At 43.3% G+C, this 19636-nt stretch overlaps 1 long non-coding RNA gene across 1 annotated transcript in view; it reads right to left on the reverse strand.

Annotated features, from left to right (window-relative positions):
* The window catches only part of LOC115834687, a 40270-nt gene extending 20857 nt beyond the window's left edge, over positions 1-19413 (reverse strand). The window contains exons 1-2 of the long non-coding RNA XR_004029573.1: positions 19190-19413; positions 18438-18519 (exon numbers count right to left, since the gene is read on the reverse strand). This is a non-coding gene — a long non-coding RNA (uncharacterized LOC115834687). The remainder of the gene's footprint in view (positions 1-18437; positions 18520-19189) is intronic.
* Positions 19414-19636: the final 223 nt, after the last annotated feature.

The following is a 19636-nucleotide window of genomic DNA, read 5'->3' on the forward strand; positions in this document are numbered from 1 at the left end:
GGCCCTAGAGAGAGAGTTCTTATTGAGAGCCAGTGGAAAGGCTGTTCTGGTTCTGTCTTAGCCCTGCTAGGCACACCCACAACCCAGGTGGGGGCTGAGCAGGCAGGAACACTGAGCAAAAGCCAGTTGGGCAGAGATTTAAGATATGTGTCAAGTGATAGAATAATACTGATGGAAATCAGCCACCAAGTGGTCATTCATTTTAAATATTTCTTATAAAAGGAAGAAAAAGAAACTGTCAATGGTTATATTTAAACAATAGTCCACAAAAAGAACTAAACTAAAATGTATTATCATTCTGATGTCTCATGAGGTAGACCGCATGTTGTATGTGGCTACCTCTTTTTAAAGCTTTTCATGAAAATTAATTACTTTAACTGATGCTTCTGCTCCCAACTCATTCACAGTGAGTGGAGACTGGGGCTGCTATCTGTGACCTTAAATTTGCCTTTGAATTAAAATTGTTTTCACCATTTTAAGATGTTGGAACAATGTTCTGACTGTGATTTTCACTGTTTTTAAGTACCAGCTGCTAGGCTTTGCTCCTTCTTAACCACCAACACCCAAGGGGCATCAGCCAGTATGGATAATGACATGTCCCAAAAGGGCAGCCTTGCACTTCCACCAGGGTTTGCATGGGAAGTTTCTGGGTGGTGCTACTTTCAGAATCTGCACCCAGATCCTGGGCAAGCCTCCCACATCCAGTTAATTAATTACCCAGGATCCCATTGAGTATGGAATTACAAGCTTCCGAAATAACCATTCTCACTGTGTGGACATCCAAATTTCACACCTATTTCATAGCTATTTATGACATCAAAAGTGAAGGTACACAGAGAACTTTGAGAAATAAATTGTTTTAGTCTGTTTTGTGCTGCTATAATAGAATGCTACAGACTGGGTAATATACAAACAGTAGAAGTTTATTTGACTCACAGTTCTGGAGCCTGGGAAGTCGCAGTTCGAGGGGCTGCGTCTGGTTAGGGCCTTCTTGCTCCCTCATAACATGGCAAAAGGTAGCACGTGGCAAGAGGGCTTGAGAGAAAGAGAGAGAGAGTGAGGGAGGGAGGGCCAACTCACTTTTATAACAAACCCACTCTTGAGATAATGTACCCACTCCCACAAAAATGACATCAATCCATTTGCAAGGGTAGAACCCTCATGACCTAATCACCTCTTAAAGGTGCCACTTCCCAACACTGTTGCAATAAGGATTACATTTCAAACACATGAACTTTGGGGGACATATTCAAACCATCAGAGAAATTAATAGCTGTTTCCTTTTCCTGGGATCCGCCTTATTGTTTGAAACTTTTTCTCCAGCTCTCTTACTTCATACCAGATGCCTGTGACTTGAGAGGCATTCCTAACCAAGTGGTCTTGTCAGGGTTTTAGATAAAAGACATGTAGGAGGCCTGCCTTGCACTCATTCAAGCTAAGCAGTTATTAGGTGAATGTGATGGTTAATTTTATGTCAACTAGACTGGGTCATGGGATACCCAGACATTTGGCTAAATGGGGGTGTGTCTGTGAGAGTATCTGGATGAGATTAATGTTTGAGTTAGTGGACTGAGTAAAACGGACTGTCCTCCCTAATGTGGTGGGTTCATCAAATCCATTCAAGACTTGAGTAGAACAAAAGGCTAAGAAATAATTCCTTGGCTGGGTGCGGTGGCTCACGCCTGTAATCCCAGCACTTTGGGAGGCCAAGGCAGACAGATCATGAGATCAAGAGATTGAGACCATCCTGGCCAACATGGTGAAACCCCGTTTCTACTAAAAATACAAAAATTAGCTGGGCATGGTGGTGCACGCCTGTCATCCCAGCTACTCAGGAGGCTGAAGCAGAATTGCTTGAACCCAGGAGGCGGAGGCTGCAGTGAGTGGAGATCATACCACTACACTCCAGCCTTGCAACAGAGAAAGACTCTGTCAGAAAAAAAGGAATTCCTTTTCTCTAAGTAACTGTCATTGAGCTAGGAGATCAATCTTCTGCCTTCAGATTGGATAGAATTTAGACCATTGGCTCTTGTGACTATCAGGCCTTCAGACTTGGGTTGGAACTATACCATGGGCTCTTCCAGATCTAGATTTCTCAGCTTCCATAATTGCATGAGCCAATTCCTCATAATACATATTTATTTTTATATATAAGTATTTATTATATATACACATATAAAATACATGCATATGTATATATGTTATATAAATAGGTTCTGTTCAATGTTATATATATATATATATATATATATATATATATATATATATATTTGTTCTATTTCCCTGGAGGACCCTGACTAATAGAGTGTGCTACTCAAAGTTTTTGAAAGACATCTTTGGTGGCTTCCTATAAACTCAAATGCCCACAAATAAATGTAAATGAGTGTCGCAGCAAGAGAGAGCATGCTGTGTCCTCAGGTCCCAGCCAATCTCTACTCCAACTGTCTTTTGCTGCGTCAAATTGTGGGTACCATCATTGCCATATTTTTCCAGTTTTTAAAAGGAATCAAAAGTCTGGATGTTTTTGTCCATGTTGGCAACTACTTCAAAAAATGTTTAAAACCTTGTGTAAGCCAACAATTCTAGTCTGTGAGCTAGATCTGGGCCCTGGCTACCAGGGTGCACTCTCTGCTCTAAGGAGGTGGTGGGAAATCTTTTTGCATGGTAGGAAAGGACATGTTTAGAAATATTTCCCTGTTTCTAAACTTGGAGTGGCTGCTACAACCGCTGCATGACAACATTAATTCTTGCATTGGTCGTTTGTCCCAGGCTTCTATACAAAGCAGCTCCACAGCATGTTTACATTATCCCATGAGACCATGGAGAGGAGCAAAAGAGAATAAATATTATAATCTCCATGCTTATATATTTTAAATGGAGTTAAATATTCTTCAGATGGTGTGCCCCATGGAAAGGTGATAGAAAAAGTCGCACCATTTCAACTAAATGTCAGGCCTATATTCTCCCCCAAGTATGAACTTCACATTGGTCATTCCTGATGCATGTTTTTTCTCCTACTCTTTCACAAACACACTGACATTTGGCTAAAAATGCTATCAATGCTGGGTGAGGGAGAGACATAAATATTAATTTCAGTCAACACCCCCATGAATCATTTAAAAACTATTTTTCCTATGAATTGCTTGATTTTTTTCATTCTGATTATTATATTTTTTTAACTTACTACTGCTCTTGAAAGAACGTCTTCCCTGTTCTTCAACCTCCAAAGATTTTCTTCTCCCATTAAGCTGTACCTCCAGTGCCCCCAAGGATCGGTGCAAGATGTAAAGGAATACCCAGATGGCTCTGAAGATGTTTGTTATAGGGCCCTCCATTGTATTCAAATTAATGGCACCACATTAGCATGGGCTGCCCTTTGGTGCTCATTTGTTCCTGCACTCAGGGGGTTAAAGAAGCCACATGCTTTCCAGATGTTCAGTAGCTCTTATAAATGAAAGATTAGTGATTTTTCGCTGCTGCTGCTATTTCCTTGAGTCCCTGTTAAAGCTGATATTTTCTTTAGGTACTTGCTTAGTGTCTGAGTCAGAAGAATCTTCTCCCTGAGGTATATCAATCAATAGCATGCACAAGAAGAACAAAATGTAGAGGAGGGAGACATGGTCTGTATTAATTTGTTGACTACGATAGTCTTCCAATGACTGATATAAGCAACCTGTGGTTGCACTCCACCTTTTGAAATGCAGATCAAATACATGTGACATTTTTCTCAGTCTAAAAAACCAAAAAAAAAAAAAAAAAAAAAAACTCCTTTTTTGGTGAGAATATCTTTTGTTAGTGCTATGACAGGAATATCAACTTTGTTTTCAAATCCAGCCTATCTTTCTTCCAAGCAAGAGATATGTCTGCAATATGACTGTATCTAACTCAAAGATGCCACCAACAATGTCTTCCCAGGAGAGAAATAGGAAAAGTACCCAAAATGGATTCCAATAAATGAATGCCAGTTTAGCATCTACCATGCTTGCCTTTTATATACAGAGACACTCCCAGGTTCCTGCTGTTCTAAGAGCTGTTCAAGCATTGAATAAGTAGAGTTCCAATGAGACGAAACCTTCTGCCTCAGCTGGTGTTTAACAAGCTGTTTTCTTGCTACAACTCAGTCAGGATTTCTCTAGCCTTAGCAGAATTACATTTCACATCTCCTCCTAATACATTTCCAACACTCCTTTTACCAAGCAGGAATAAAGACACAGACCAACTTAAACAGAAAAGCAAAGCCTGGAAAATGCAATTAGTCTTGTTGCTACCTTTTTGACAATGAAAAAGAAAGTGGCTGATAGGCTAAGAGGGAGCTACTGGCCTTTAAGGGCTGTGGTATCTAGGATGGAATATTTATGGAAGCTTGAGCTCCTGCAATGGGATGCTCAATATGACCCCCTTTTGAGGTAGAGGTAACACGGAAGGAGGCTTGAGATGACAGTAACACTCGACGTCTTAATGCAAATCTAGATCAGTTTCAAGGACGGGAGTCCCAGTCACATACACATGAAATAAAGTTTTTGAAAGATAGCTAGAAACAAAATATTTAGAATATACATATAAGATTGACATCTTCAAGGATGCCAGCTCAGAATGAATTGCCATGGCCACTGTAGGGGAGGAAAAATCTTTTTCCTTCCAGTCTCCTAGTTTCAATGGCTTGGCTCCAAGAATCAAACTGATAAAAGACATTAACAAGAGGAAAAACAGTTTAATTATGTACATGAGCAAGCAAGTGTGGGAATTTCACAAAGAAATAAGACTCGAGGAGACGGCCAGTGATTGAAGCTTATAGATGTTTGAAGCTGACATATCATCATAAGCTGAACAAAGAAAAGGGATTTGGGGCTTCTGGGCAGGGAAACAAGTTTTGGGAAGGGGAGAGGAGGAAATGAATGGTAAGTAAGGGTCATCTTGTCATGCAGATGAGAATCTCCCAGGTGATGAGAGAGGTCTTGGGAGTAGCATTCTTCCCCATACAGAGACATTGTTACTCATGGAAATTTTCTTTATAAATATAAATTTCCTTTAAAAAAGGGGTGGGGGAAAATCTTTATTTTTAGACAGGAGGAGGCAAAGAACTTTTCCTGGGTCTGCAGGTTCTCAATTGTCTTTAACTCAAAATAATCCTTATACCAAAGTGGCACATTTTAAGATGGCATATTCTGGTACCGTTCATCCCTAACACCACCAGCATGGTCAGGCTGGTGCCCAGAGAGAGCCTTCTGAGGGGAAAGTTTTGTGGTTTTCTCAAAGGCACACATAATGCTGACCTTTGAGAAGCAAACCTGCAAAACAGGTAAACATGGAGGATGACCAGGGTCGGGGAAAGAGACTACTGTAGGGGGTGAGAGTACAGGGGAAAATAATGCCAAGCCATGCAGGAAAAAGCGGGAAATACCTGCAGGAGACTGGCGGCCTCGGCTTCTCCCTAATCTGCCAGGGTTCTCCAGGGACAGCTTGTTACAGGAGGAATTTCCCAAATGACATCAGCCCTATCTGACACGGAGAAGGCTTGGAGCAGACACCTGAAGGAGAGGCATTCAGTTGATTGACTCAATAAATGAGTTGTGGAGGTGAAGCTGATCGAGAAGATTTCAAGGGGAGCCAAGAAGAAGGGATACAATGGAAACCAGAAAGGAAAAGCGCAGTGGTCAAGGACAGATAGGAAAGTCAAAAATAAGGTGCATCCTAAAAAGATCTTAGAAGACTGCCTTCTCATACTTCGACTGTAAAAACGATCGGGCACATATAAGAGCAGAGATAGGCAAACTCACCTTAAGGAAACAGACTTGCATCAGGTTAGCACAAGTGAGTCAATATATTAATATAGCTACAGAAGGAATGTGTAAAACAAAAAGAGGTTGTGTGGCAAGAGAAATTTTGTAAGTGTTAAGTCTCTTGAGTGAGGAATCCAAGCATTTGAAGAACAAATCAGTACATCAAGAACTAAGAGACCCAGGCCCAAGTTAACCTGCTCCTTTAAGGAGAAGGAGCGAATGAATTATTCTTCATTTGTAACATGTGAGCAAGTCTAGCACTCCTCAGGCCTCCAGGAATCCCAATTACCTGCTCTGCACTAGATCATAAGCCCGGAGCTCCTAAAAGCTGCCATGAAGAGGACTTGAACCTACAGCTGTGGTGACCACTACTCTCCCAAGGTCTCTTCTTGCTCTCCAGGTGGAAAAGCGCATGCTCAGGTCTTGCTTCTCGTTTCCATTTTCATTAGTGGAGAAAATTAAAAATGATTATCATAATTCAGTGATAGCCATTTCAAACTCTTTCACTGCTAGAGAATGCTAGAATATCTTAAAGCAGCAGGTAAGAGCTGGCGTTCACCTCTCCATCAGAAAACCAAGCAGTTAACATCATTAGCATTTGACAAACCATTACCACCACTGCCACAATAGTGGGAATTTAAACTGACACTTCTCACTTGCTTCATTAGTAAACCGGTGTAAGCACTTAATAATGATAATCTGTATTTTAGTTTTGCTTTGGTCTTAGAATTCTCATCCTCTGTGCTTTCCAGCAGGAAGTAGATGCAGTCCCTGGTGCACTTGTAAGTTTCACAACCAAACCTATTTAAACGCAAATGTGATAGTGGATTGATTTCCTTCTCTTTTCTGGTACAAAATAAAGTACTGGAAGGGGAAGGAGAGAAAGAAACTGATAAAATATCCAATTCAACCCAGAGAAGCACAATGTCTAAAGAGGCAGCTTTGCTCTGCCAATGGTCCATATCTCAAGCAGATTCTCCAGAACAGAATAAATTTCTCTAACTCAAACTTCCAACATATGGCATATATACCTTTATCATCCTACCAGATTCCAATAAGCTTCACTCTTAGGATGTCAGTTCTGTTACAGAAAAACGTTACCACAGTTAGGTGAACAAGAAAAGCACTATCTTTGATCCTTCGCTAAGTTACTGAGAGCCTACGCATAGACAGTACCAAAGATGTCCAGGCACACAACCGCCCTGAATGGAGACAGCTATGGAGCCTCTGTGGATACAATACAAATAACCAACAATACAGGTTGCTGATTTCATAAAACCAATACCTGCCAATCCTAGTATTATGTACATGACAGACCAGTGGGTTATCACACTGGATCATGAAGATGAAGTAGAGTTTATTTAGAAAGAATAAGAACAGGTAATGGGAATCTCTTCCACATCAAGTAGCAGCATGTTATCTGAGCCACCTCTCCTTCTCTACCCACCTGCTTTCTCCTCTAGCTCCAGGGCTAGGTCTTGTTGGCATAAGTCAATTAGCACACGACACTCCCTAGACATCCAATTTAGCAATTAGTTGAGATATAGAACTTAAGTTAATTCAACCAAAAAATGCCTGGGGTTTATTTTCATGGTCTTGAGACATAGCTTCCCGCGCCCCACCCCCTTCCAAAAAAAAAAAAAAAAAAAAGCTCATTTGTGTTTTCTCTCTCTGTCTCTTCATGGATAATAAGTTACATTGCCATACCAATGGCATAGGCAGCTATTCTGTGACTATGAGGGGATCCGGTCCTAAGATTAAGCTGATAATGTAAAAGGTGGAACAGAGAGAAAGAAAGAGACTGGGTCCTTGTTTATGCTACTGGACCATTGGAGACACCTGAAGACACCCTACTTATAGACTGTGCAAATACAGGAGCCAAAAATTGTGTTTTATTGTTTAACCCAGTGGGAATGGGGGTTTCTGTCCCTTGGAACCAAAAGCATCCCGGCTGACACTCAGGAGACAAGTCAGAACACAACTCATTTGGGCCCAGCAGGAGAGGGGAATACTTTGATCCCCTTTAATGTCGGCTCCATCTTTGCAGAGACAAAGACACAAGAAGGAGGGGATGGAACGTCATAAGAGCCATCTGCCCATCAGCACCTCTTCAGCCCCCTCTCTTTTTATTAAACTGGGAAGTAGTAGTGTGGGAATAGCAGGGAAAGAAGAGAGCGAGAGGCAGGATACAGAGGAAAGGCGCCAAGTGGAATGTGCCCGCATCATCCCTGGGCTGCCCTGGAGCTTTCCATATGGGCATTAACTGATTACACAAAGCACTTCCTGGAACTGCTCTGCTCTTCTGGGCCGTATACTTAAAGGTGTAAATATTAGTGTATAAAACTGAGTTCAATGTGTTTTCATACATAATTTGAAGTGTAATTAGCTTTGTTATTCATATTATCAGGAACCTCAAGCTTTGGTTTCCCAAGAGAAATCTGTGTCCTGCACCCATCATAGGAGCTAACTGGCCCATTCTAATAGTTCCCCTGCCCAAATGCAGAGAAGCATCGAGGGGCAGTTAAAATCATTGGAATTGCTGCCTCAGGCTTCACATGATCAGGATAAACAAACCTCCAGCCAAGCAAGTAAAAAACTTGGTTTGCTTTATTTCTCTGCTTTCCCAAGTCACAGCAGTCAAGTCTTCAAGCCAAGATGCCTCTCAAATACCTTCTGAGGATTTCAATTCTTGTTTTTTCTTTTCCCTGGGGATCCCAAGTATAGTAATTTCATAGTCTGTCTCCAATAAGTACTATGACATTTTCCCATTATTATTATTGACACCTAAAAGAACCTATCCTCAAACATATTCATTGTCTTTTCCAGCCAGGGTGTGGGAAATCCATCTGCCACAAGCACAAGTAGAAACTTGTAAAACAGGGCGGCTGCCATAAGGCATAAAGAAACTTATGACAGAATTGGAAGGCAAGAAAGGTTTTGAGACAAAGTCAGTAAACGCCATCTGTGTAGGCCAAGAGTCATCCCAAAATTTGGGAGCGGCTAAGAAAGACAGAGGGGGAGGAGGACAAGAGCGGGGGAGAAGCTTAGGAAACAGGCTGTGTGCTCTTAAGGGGGACTGAGAAATCATCAATTTCTTCCACACAGTTGGCTGATCAACTAGAAGGAGAGTTGGTCAGCTACAAGCCATCCCTTTAATACTCTCACTTAAGTCACTCAAGAACTCAAAACGCAAAATTCGTGACCTGTGGAAGGAATCTTTCGCCTTGTCCTTTTTTCTGCCATTAGACAAAAAGCGTGTGAAACCCTTATTGACACAAGAATTAAGTTATCATGATTTTGGAGAACTTTAAAATGGCCTGGGAGAATTCTCAATGCTGAAAGCCTTATTTCCACTAATCCCCTACATTTCCTTCCTTTATTGGCATTTTCCTGGCTACCTCACTCCTATTCCTTCCCTGTTTTATTTCTTCTTTTCCTATCGGAAGTGTTATAGATCACCTCCGGGCAGCCCTTACATCTGACCCTCCTGTGGCAACATGGTCATGCTGAGCTTCAGCAAGAATGGGCCAGTAAACACACACAGCATACATGCAACACACACACACAAACACACATACAACACACACACAAACACACATACAACACACACAACACAAAAAACACATACAGCACACAAAAAACACACATGCAACACACACGTAGCCCAAACATACAAGAAACATACAACACAAAAAACACACACATACCCACAACACAAAAAACATACAAATAACACACAAAACACACACATACTACACACAACAAACACACAAAAAACACATACAATACACACATAGCACACACAAACACGCAAAAGACACACACACACAACACACACAACACACAAAAAACACACACAACACACACATACAACACACAAATACATACAATGCAAAAAAACACATAAGACACACAAAACACACACATACTACACATATACAACACACAAAAACACATACAACACACACACAGCTCACACACAAAACACACACACAACACACATGTACTTCTGCCTTTTATGCCCTCAACCCAAACCTGCTTCAACAGACAACTAGAGATCTTATTGCTGATTCTCAGTGAAGAGGGGACAGAGAACCTTCCTCCCAACTAGCCTTCAGCCCTGGACACCAGCCTGTCTACAACAGTAGCAGCAGCAGAAGCTCACCTGTGTGAGTTCCAACTGGGCCCCAGGCAAGGTGCACTGGTGACCCTGCATTGTTGCATATATTTAAAATGCATTACAACATCCCAAGAAAAAAAGCACTTATTACGGACCCCGTCCTGCAGTTGATGAAAGTGGAACTCCAAGCAGTTAATGCATTTGCCCAAGGTCTCGGAGCTAGCAAGTGGTGAGGTGGAATTAGAACCCAGGTCTGTGTAACTCCCTAGCGTGAATTCTTTACTTCCAAGCTGCCTTTGCCTTTATTCCATAAGCAGCAGCCCTGGGAACACCCAGGAAAGAGCCAGGTTGAGGCAAGTTTGGGGGCAATAGCATCTTTTTGATAGAAACAAGAAGATTCAGGGTGTGGTGCTGGACGTTCCCATGGACAACGGGCCTGACAGGGTTCATTCATCATGGCCAAGCCAGGTGACAGTGGGGTTCCACCTCCCCTCTATTTAACACTATGGGAGGTTACACATTAGAGATTTGGAATCACAAAACTCCCCAGCCCCTGAGAAGCCCAGCCAAGCACATAGTTTGCAGGTTATGTAAGCATGTAGAACAACTTCAGACCAGAGTTGTTTTCTTCTCCAACCCCTCCCTCCTCTGCTGTAAATAAGGTCAAAATGAAGTTATTTCATCCAAAAACTGTAAAAATAAAATGCTAAATGTCAAGGAACTTAGGCATTTTAAAGTAACAGATTATATTCTGCACTAATCCACAGGGATGTCTTACAAAGAGAAGCGCTTCTCTTCCCTATCACTATTTTCTCACACTGTTCTCCCAGTTACTATTATGGCTCACTCCACACTCAAATGGTAACATTTAAATAGATCAAGCATAGAAACAGACATCATCTCAGTCCCAAGAATCTCCCCCACCTAAGTCAGAGACAGCTGCTGAAAACGAACTGCTGGAAGGCTCGCGGTGGCGATTCTGCACTGCCTCTTTCTTTTGTGCATTGTCTAAAGTGCATGCACACCTTTCAGTGCAGACAAAACGGTCTTCTTTATCTATAAAGGAGCCACTTAGATCAACCAGACTGGCCACAGGATGTCACTGTTACTCCACACACACACACACACACAATAGCAAGTGCGCATTTCCACCAGGGGTTGGATCTGGCCCGGGACCTGGGCTCCCCTCAGCCCTGCCTGTCACAGAATTGTCATCCCTTCAGGTGGCACACCACAAGCCAGCAGCGCGTGCCCTGTAAAAGCCATGTAGCCTGACCCATTGTCTCAATATTCGCATTGTTCTGTATCAAAGGGGACAGGAAGAGAAAGAGAAGTGAAAAGAAGAAAAGGATCAGCGTGGTCCCTCACATCACGGGTTCTCCAAGAGTTGGACTTTGAACATTTGATGACCTTGGATAGAGCCCGGGTCCTTTTCATATATTTTATAGTGTTATATAAGGATAAGAACATCTTTTGCTTATCTTTATTTTCTAAAATTTCTGGAAAGAATATGGAATACTTCAGCTGTTCTTAAGCTGTCTTAACTCTTCATGAGGATGCTGCTTTGCATTGGAGCCTGAGATGAGGCCAACAATGGTTAAATGCTTTCCTTTTACCCCAACAAAGCACCTGCCTCTTCCCACCACCCATTCCTCAAATGTCTCCTAGACTCAGGGGCAAGCCAAAGTCCAGGAAGAATGCATGCTCTGCAGCTGGCAAGCAAATGCCACTTCCCAGTTGGCATCATGGAACTCTTATCAGGGAACATGCCAGTAGCCCCTGCTGGAGCAGGAAAGTCACCTCGTATTCATGGCTGGCAGTTATTCTTCCTTCCCTACTAGCGCCCCTCAGAGGGATGGTTTTCTATTTATTTTATTTTATTTTATTTTATTTTTGAAACAGAGTCTCCCTGTGTCACCCAGGCTGGAGTGCAATGGCGTGATCTCGGCTCACTGCAACCTCCGCCTCCTGGGTTCAAGCGATTCTCCTGCCTCAGCCTCCTGAGTAGCTGGTATTACAGGCTCATGCCACCACGCCTGGCTAACTTTTTGTATTTTTAGTAGAGATGGGGTTTCACCATGTTAGCCAGGATGGTCTCAATCTCCTGACATTGTGATCCACCTGCCTCGGCCTCCCAAAGTGCTGGAATTACAGGCGTCAGCCACCACACCTGGCCAGAGGGATGGTTTTCTATCCCTGGCTCCTCCATAGTCTAATTCTCCTTTGCCCCCATTTTCTGCCATTATCCTCAGTGTATACTCTACACAGTCATTGGAACGAAGTGGTTAAAGCTAGAATCATAGACTACCAAAGCCAGTGGGAAGGAGTGTTTTGGGTAGCCAGGGAGACATTTAACATTGCGGCATAAAAGGTAATAACAGAACAAAGGTACTTTCACTCATAAAGATGGGGAAAACCTTTTGCCTTAAAAAAGTGACTATAATGAAGCCTGGAAGTAGCTTTCATTTCAAGGGAAGTTACAGCAGTTGAAACCTCCCTGCCACATGTCAGCATTACTTTAGCTACACCATAGCAGCAAAAAGAATTAAAACAAATAAAGCAGATACTTTCTTGCAGAGTGAGCATTTAAGAAAGGAAACTGATTGTGCCAGCATTTGCAAGGATCTGTGCAGTAGCTAAGAACTAGAGCTATGTAAATACAGTTGATGGAAGCTTTGTTAATCTCCACACTGTCTGTCTGCATATTGATATCAGTATAAGAAAACAGTTAGTTATTTTGACTGGAAGTGGCTTGGATCAGTGTGAGGAGTGGACCACCTCGAGATCTAGGAGAAAATCAGTAGGCTAAAGGGAACCAAATAAAACACAAAGAAAATCCAGACCAGGACAATTCCCTTAGCTATACTTGCCTTAGGAGTTGAGCAATTCCCTAATGTTAATGGTTTAAAATAAATGCCAGAATAAAATCTGTCCAATAATTGCTTTTATTTCACATTCATATGGCATTTTTTTTGTATCTACGTTGCATTAAATACAAAGACAGTGATGAACAAGGTAGCATATTCCCTGCTCTCAAGAGGTTAATTAGAGAGACAGACAAAAAGGCAGCTAATACAGTGTGGGAGGGACTGTGTGTAATAAAGACTCTGGCTGGCCTGTGTCCCCAGATCCTGGGAGCTAACCTCTAAACCCTTGGGATTCCTGAGTGATTGGAATGTTTGTTGTTCATGATGCACCCATCAGACCACACCTGCAGCTGACGCTAACAAGATGACTCAGGACTGGGGCTGGCCATGCCAAAAAGACCAATAGTATGATTAGAAGGTTGGTGCATGAGTCTTAAGATATCAGCCTGACCTTCAGGGAGAGGATGAGGCCTGGGGACCGAGTTCAGCTGCCTGCCAATGATCGAATCAATCAGCGTAGGTAATGAAGCCTCAGTTAACACTCTGGAAGCTGAGCTTGGGAGATCTTCCCTGCTCAGCAATACTCTCTGTGCATTGTCACTCATTGCTGGGAAGGTAACACATCCCTGAGGACACTGGAAGCTTCCAGTTTGGAAACCTCCCAGACTTCTTCCTGGTTAAATACAGCGTTTTCAGGGATTTCTGTGAGCCTCTCTAGTGAATCATCAAGCCTGGGGGGGCCTTGAGGGGTGGAGACCCCTAAATTTGTAGCCAGCTGGTCTAAAGTGGGGGTACCCCCCAAAGACCCCCAAACTTATGGCTGATGTCAGAAGCCTTGGGCAGACTTCTATCTGTACTGAGGACTGTGCTCCATCTGAAAGTTTGGTCTGACTCTAGATGGGCTGGAATAAAGGAAATTTGGGGTGCTAGAGGCACATGAAGGAGGCATTTGATCCAGACTGTGGGGGGTAGGGAAGAAATGCCAGGAAAGTCTTCCTGGAAAAATTATCTTTGACACCTGGAGGAAGGATGGTTAAGCATTTGAGCTCACAGTAATCCTTGAGAAAAGCAGACTCAATCCCAAAGAGGATGTTTCATTCTCAACAAAGCACTGTCTTTGTTTCAAACACCAAGTCACAGAAATACTTCTGGTTTTGCTCAGGAAGTTTCCCTGTCCACAGTGTGCCCAGCCAACCACTAAAGAAGGAATTCAGTCTCCCAGAGAGGACAGAATAGACAAATGACTAACCACACCCCAAAATGATGCTGTGACAGAGCAGGGGTGAGCTGCAGGTTACTCACGGAATCAAGGTGAAGACAGGCTTACCCAGTCACACCCTAAACTACTCCTCTCATGGAAGGAAGCATTTATTAATTTCCCTTTGCAGAGAGAAGTTACTAGGCACTGAAAATTTCTAAAATGTATTCAAAGTAAACAGTAAGTTCTTAATAGAGGGGGTCAGGCCATCAAAGTATTATTTGGCAATGATTGTCCTCGATTACCTTTCCTGAGGGCTCTCATCCATGAGGTGCTTCTTGAGTAAATGCATAGTTTCTCCCTTCCATCCCTGCCAGTTCAGATATACTCTCCTCCACAAGCTGGTAAACATTCAAAGGAGAAAGTGACTGAAGAGACGAGGAGGAAGTGTAGACCCTGGATGGAGTGCTTCGGCACTGCACACACTGCTCCATACTGAAGGATCTATTTATATGTGAATTTATCACCTCAGTCTTACTCTACATGAGAACAGAGACGGTTGTACCCTCAGCCTCCAGCACTCTGGCAAGGCAGTTACTCAATAAATGTCTGTTCAATCAAATGAAGTTAAATAATAACTCTAAGCAGAAAATAAATCTCTAGTAATATCGTTTCTGATTTCTGAACATGGTCCTGTTTTGAGTTAACTCCCACTGGAGCAGGACACTCCAGTGAGTCTCCTTCCTCCTCCCCAACCCCATTACAAGCCCACCTGCCATTGCTGAAATGAGTGACTGCCTGCTCAATCTCCAGATGCCCACATGAGGGGAAACACTTACATCATCCCCTTTCTCCTGCTCGTCTGCAATTTGTCCCTCATCTTCATTCAATTATTCAACAAATATTCACTGAGCACCTGGATCTACTTGCTGGGAACATAGCTGGGAATAACCCCATCCTAACAGAGCTTGCCTTCTTCTGGAGAAAACAGTATAAGTAAGTAGCATACAGAGTATATGAAACAGTAATAAATGCAAAGGGCATAAAGCAGAGATAGTGGCAAGGAAACAATTGGTGGCCAGAGGTGCAATTCTAGAAGAACAGCCAGAGGAGGGCCATGCATTGGAGCAAAGAGCTACAGGAGGTGGGGGCTGAGCCACATGGACTCCAGGGAAAGAGCATCCATGCAGAGGACCCAGTCAGTGCACAGATGCGGGGCGAGAGCATGCCTAGCATAAAGAAAAGCAGAGAGATCAATGCGGCAGAAACAGAATGAGGAGATGAGAGCAGAGGGGAAATAGAGGCAGCTAAGGGTACAATGTTGCAGATTTTACTCTGAATGACATAGACAGCCATCAGAAGGGTTTTCAGCAGAGTGCTATGATCTGATGTGTTTTAACAGGATCATGTAAGCTGCTGGGCTGAGAGGGATTGGAGGGAGCAAGGGAGACTGGCTAGGGGCTACTGTAGATGTCCAAGCAAGAGATGTGGAGAGCTGAGACCAAGGTAGCAGCAGGGAAAGTAAAGAAAATGATCAAAACCTGGGTATAATTGGAAGGTGGAGATGACCGGATTTGGTGACAGATCAGACATGGGACGTGAGAGAAAGCAGTCAAAGAGGGCTCCAAGGTTTGACCCAAGCTGCCAGAAAGAAGCCACTTTTTGAGATGAAAGATGAAGAAGGCTAGGAAAGAGCAGACCTGGGAGGAAAATATCTGGAGCTTAGTTTGGGGCTTACTAACTTTGCGATTCCTGTCGGGCATCCAAAGTTTTCCTCCTCCTGATGACAGGATGTCCAGGATGGAGATACCAGTTTTGGAATTAACAGCATATAGATGGCATTAACCAGAGAGGAGAAATGAATTCACCAAAGAAAAAAGAAGGGGAAACAAAGGAGACAATATCTGTCAATTTTCTAGAATGGCTTCAAAACCAACATGCATCCCATGAATCACATTCCACTCCAATTCTTCCCTTGCCTGTAAGTCCAGGACAGAGCCCATTCTTTTCTGTGGCAAGAGAGGTGGACTTGGGCTTGGGATGAAAATATGGTGGTGGCCACTCAGAATGTAGATTGTATCTGGTATGGGTAGTATTCAGTGTATCAAGGTCTTAGGAAGCAAGTAATTATTTCAAGGGAAATGATAACCCAAAATGGTACCAAAATCTCTTAAAACTAGAGTGAGGTTGAGGTGAAGAGTGAGGCTGCAATTGGGAGGGGACAAACTGCATCCCTTTCTCACCTCCTATTCTTGCATGTCTTTGCAAAACAGAGGCTGTGGGCCTGCTGCCTCTTTTACTTTCCTCTAGGTGACTTTAAGCTCCACAGTTTCTCCACAATCCACATTATGTCATTCTTCTCAATAAAGCCAAAGTAGTAAATGCATACCTTGATGTGATTCAAAGCGGGTAACTTTGGGACAAATTTACAAATCAAATAGAAAATAACTTGTTAATCCAAGTGTCCCAATTTTGGGCTCAAATAAACAAAAATCTAACATCCTGGCAGCTCCATGCTCGGGGTGAATAACAACAAATAAAGAAGGCCTGAGGCTTGCTCTTAACTGTGATAGAGGCTGGGGGTAGGGGAAGGGATTGGAGGGGAGTCCTAGACAAATGCTCCATGAATTTGCTGTCTCTGGAAAAAGCATTAACTTTTCCAAAAAGGGAAAAGTTAAACAAGCAGTAGCTCATTTCAAGTGGATGAAGGACTTAAAAAGTGAACATCCTCTCTTCTTGGTACCTTTAAATGGCCAGCTCTTGATCCTGGAATCACAGAAGCCGTGATGGGGAAACTGAAGCCTAGAGCAGGTTCTCACTCAAAGTTGCAAAGCTGGAAAGCCCCAAGCCCTATGTAGAGCCCGTACCTTCTGATCGCCAATCCAGAACATTCTCTACATCACAGCAAATTTGTTCTGAACTAAAAAAGAAAAAAAAAACCCTCATTTGGGGTTGAATCATCTGAAGCTAGAATTTAAACTTCCAAACTTTCTGCTCTGGATTAGAAAAAAAAAATGCTTTCCTAAGTGTTAAGAGTTCAAGGTGTCCCAGTAAAGAACACACCAAAGGTCTGCGGCAAGAGAGGTAGGAGATGAAAATACCTTCATTACTGACAGGTTGATGGTGGAGGTCACTGTTTCTATCTGTGGGGTGGGCTTCCCCACCCCTGAGCCTCCAGATTGGACAGCCTCCCCCACCCATTCCTCTGCAGCACAGGGAGGGAGTGGCCCTGTGAAATGTACAGATGGGGAGAAGGAACAGATGCACCAGATACAGGCTCTCTGCAGGTGGCCTCACTCCTGTAGGGGGCAGGGCATTGGGGACTGCACTGCACAAACCCTGTTCTCCCTAGGAACTCACCACGTGATGAAATCACTCTTCTCCTCTTCTAAGAGGAGCCAGAGGGGCATCGGGTGGTCAGGAGTGTACCTGCTAGTGAAGCTCCCTCGGTGGCAGGGACTTCAGGAGACTGCAAGCGGCATGAGGAGAGCAGAGCACTCCTCTCCCCTGATCGTGTTCAACTCCAGGAGCCGCAGTCTCCTAAGCTGCGAGACAGACGCAGAAATATCTCAAGTGGCAAATGATGTGCAAAGCGATGGTAGGTGCCGCAAATGATAGTCATTATGACAGAGTAGAAGGAAAGGCGGCGGGAAGAGGGAGGTAGGAGAATAGGGGAGAGAAAAGGGGTAGAGAGAGGTGCAAACCAGCTAGAGATGCAGGAGGTGGAGAAGACCCCGCCAGAGAGCCTGCAGGTGTGAGAATGGCGCATGTGTGCAAGAGCAGGCAGCGCGCTTGGGACCCACATGGGACCGTGAAGACATGATGCTGCAGGGAACAATGTGCATCTGCAATGTGCTGCAGCCAGAGTCACTGTAACTTGGTGCTGTGCTGAATGAAGTGGAAGAAATGCTATTAAACTCGTGACTCCATGAGGTAATAATATTCCCAGTGAGCCCACGCCTACAGAAATACACCCAAGCAAGCAGGCTTTCCAGGAGCCCCCTCTAAGTTATAACAAGCTGCCTGTATCCTGCTGCCAGGATGCAGAGAAAAAATGAAAGCCAGTAACCAACTACATTATAAACTTAGTGACCTGCTTCACCTCCCCTGGTTTAGTGACGAGCTTGGCTGCCTTTTGGGCACGGAGAAAGAAACATAAGGCTAGGATTAAGTTTCCTGGCTTTTGAAGTCATCAACAGTCAAAAATGCTTTCAGCTGGCATTTCTCTCTGTTATCCAGTCAGCTTTGATGGATTTATTTTCTTTGCCCTATTTCATGGAAGTTACTGGGGCCAATTTCCGCAAAGATGATTGCCAGGGAGTTTTTTTAGGTGGACACGAGGTGGCGCTGTCTCTCCAGCTGTTTCAGTACTCTTTCAAGGACGTGCAAAGACTGGTTTCATTAAAGTCCTTAGAGCTTTCTAACTTGCAATGAGAGTGAGGAATTCAATGGTCAGAAAGGCACTCACTTACTTTCTCCAATCGTGGGTCTCCGAGCCCCGGGAGAGCGGTAGAATCCTTTATACACTTCACAGTCTCACGGTTTTATTTCTGTCTGTAGCAACTGAAGCAATTAAAAAGTAGTGCTGTATTCAGATATTCATAGTCAGCAATTGGAATTCGTGCTCGTTTTGGACTCTGGCGTTTTGATTTATAAAACAAGTCTTTTTTCTTACTACAAATTACCAATGACTTTCCAATGTATTTTTAAAAATTCTCTAACAGCGTGCCCCACTTGAGGACATTTCTATTTCTGCTAAAAGACCAGGATCTCTTATATGGATTAGAGCCTAAAAATCCTGACCGGGAGATTGTAAGTCTTGCAGCTCTGGAACAGACTGAGCATTATTTTCCTTTGGGATTTATGGAGATAGCAGCAATGACTGGGGGTGGTCTGCCATGAAGAGAAGACAGTGCCTCCGTGCAGTTAAGCCCCCTTGCTAAAATCACATTAGAGTCAAAGATACAATTAGGCCCCAGGCCTCCTGATTCCTGATGCAATGCTTTTTCCATGACATTCCTCTGTCTCCGTGAGTCCAAATATCTACACGTGCCTGGATTGATAATACATGTTACATGCTGTTTGAAAATTTTTACTGGGGTATCTGTAATTCTAAATAGACACGCCAAGAAACCCAGTGGCTTCTAAGCAGCATGTATAGATTCAAGAGAAAAGCAATATTCTAACTTCTGGCAAAACATCAAGTATCAAGAATATCACTTACCACACCTGACTCGATAAGGATGCTGCTGAGAGACCAGCATGCTGCCTCATCCCAAATATCTGCCATGGCTCTTCCCAGGGGCCAGGGAGCTGGGTGGCAGAGTCCCAGGCTTTTCTCTCAGATCTTTTCTCTGAAGTGCTCCCAATCCTCTCCACTCCCCACGCCCCTCTCTCTCCTCTCTCTCATGAGAGCCTCGCCTCCCAGAGCAGAGTTAATTAGAGCATAGACTTACTTCCAGCTTCTGACCACAATGAGTATAAGCTGTGAGTGGAGGACTGAATCTGATCTGAAATTTTAAATCTACGTTTTCCTTGATATTTACAGATCTTACAGTTATTTGGGCTTGTGACCCTGGAAACTGTGTTAGTTGATTTAATATTGATGCATATTTTGCATGCTCTCTAGTCCCAATTACTAAGAGATAAACATGTTTCTGAGGCAAAGAGT

This window comes from Nomascus leucogenys, chromosome 4, assembly GCF_006542625.1.
Source record: "Nomascus leucogenys isolate Asia chromosome 4, Asia_NLE_v1, whole genome shotgun sequence".
Classification (NCBI taxonomy): Eukaryota; Metazoa; Chordata; class Mammalia; order Primates; family Hylobatidae; genus Nomascus; species Nomascus leucogenys.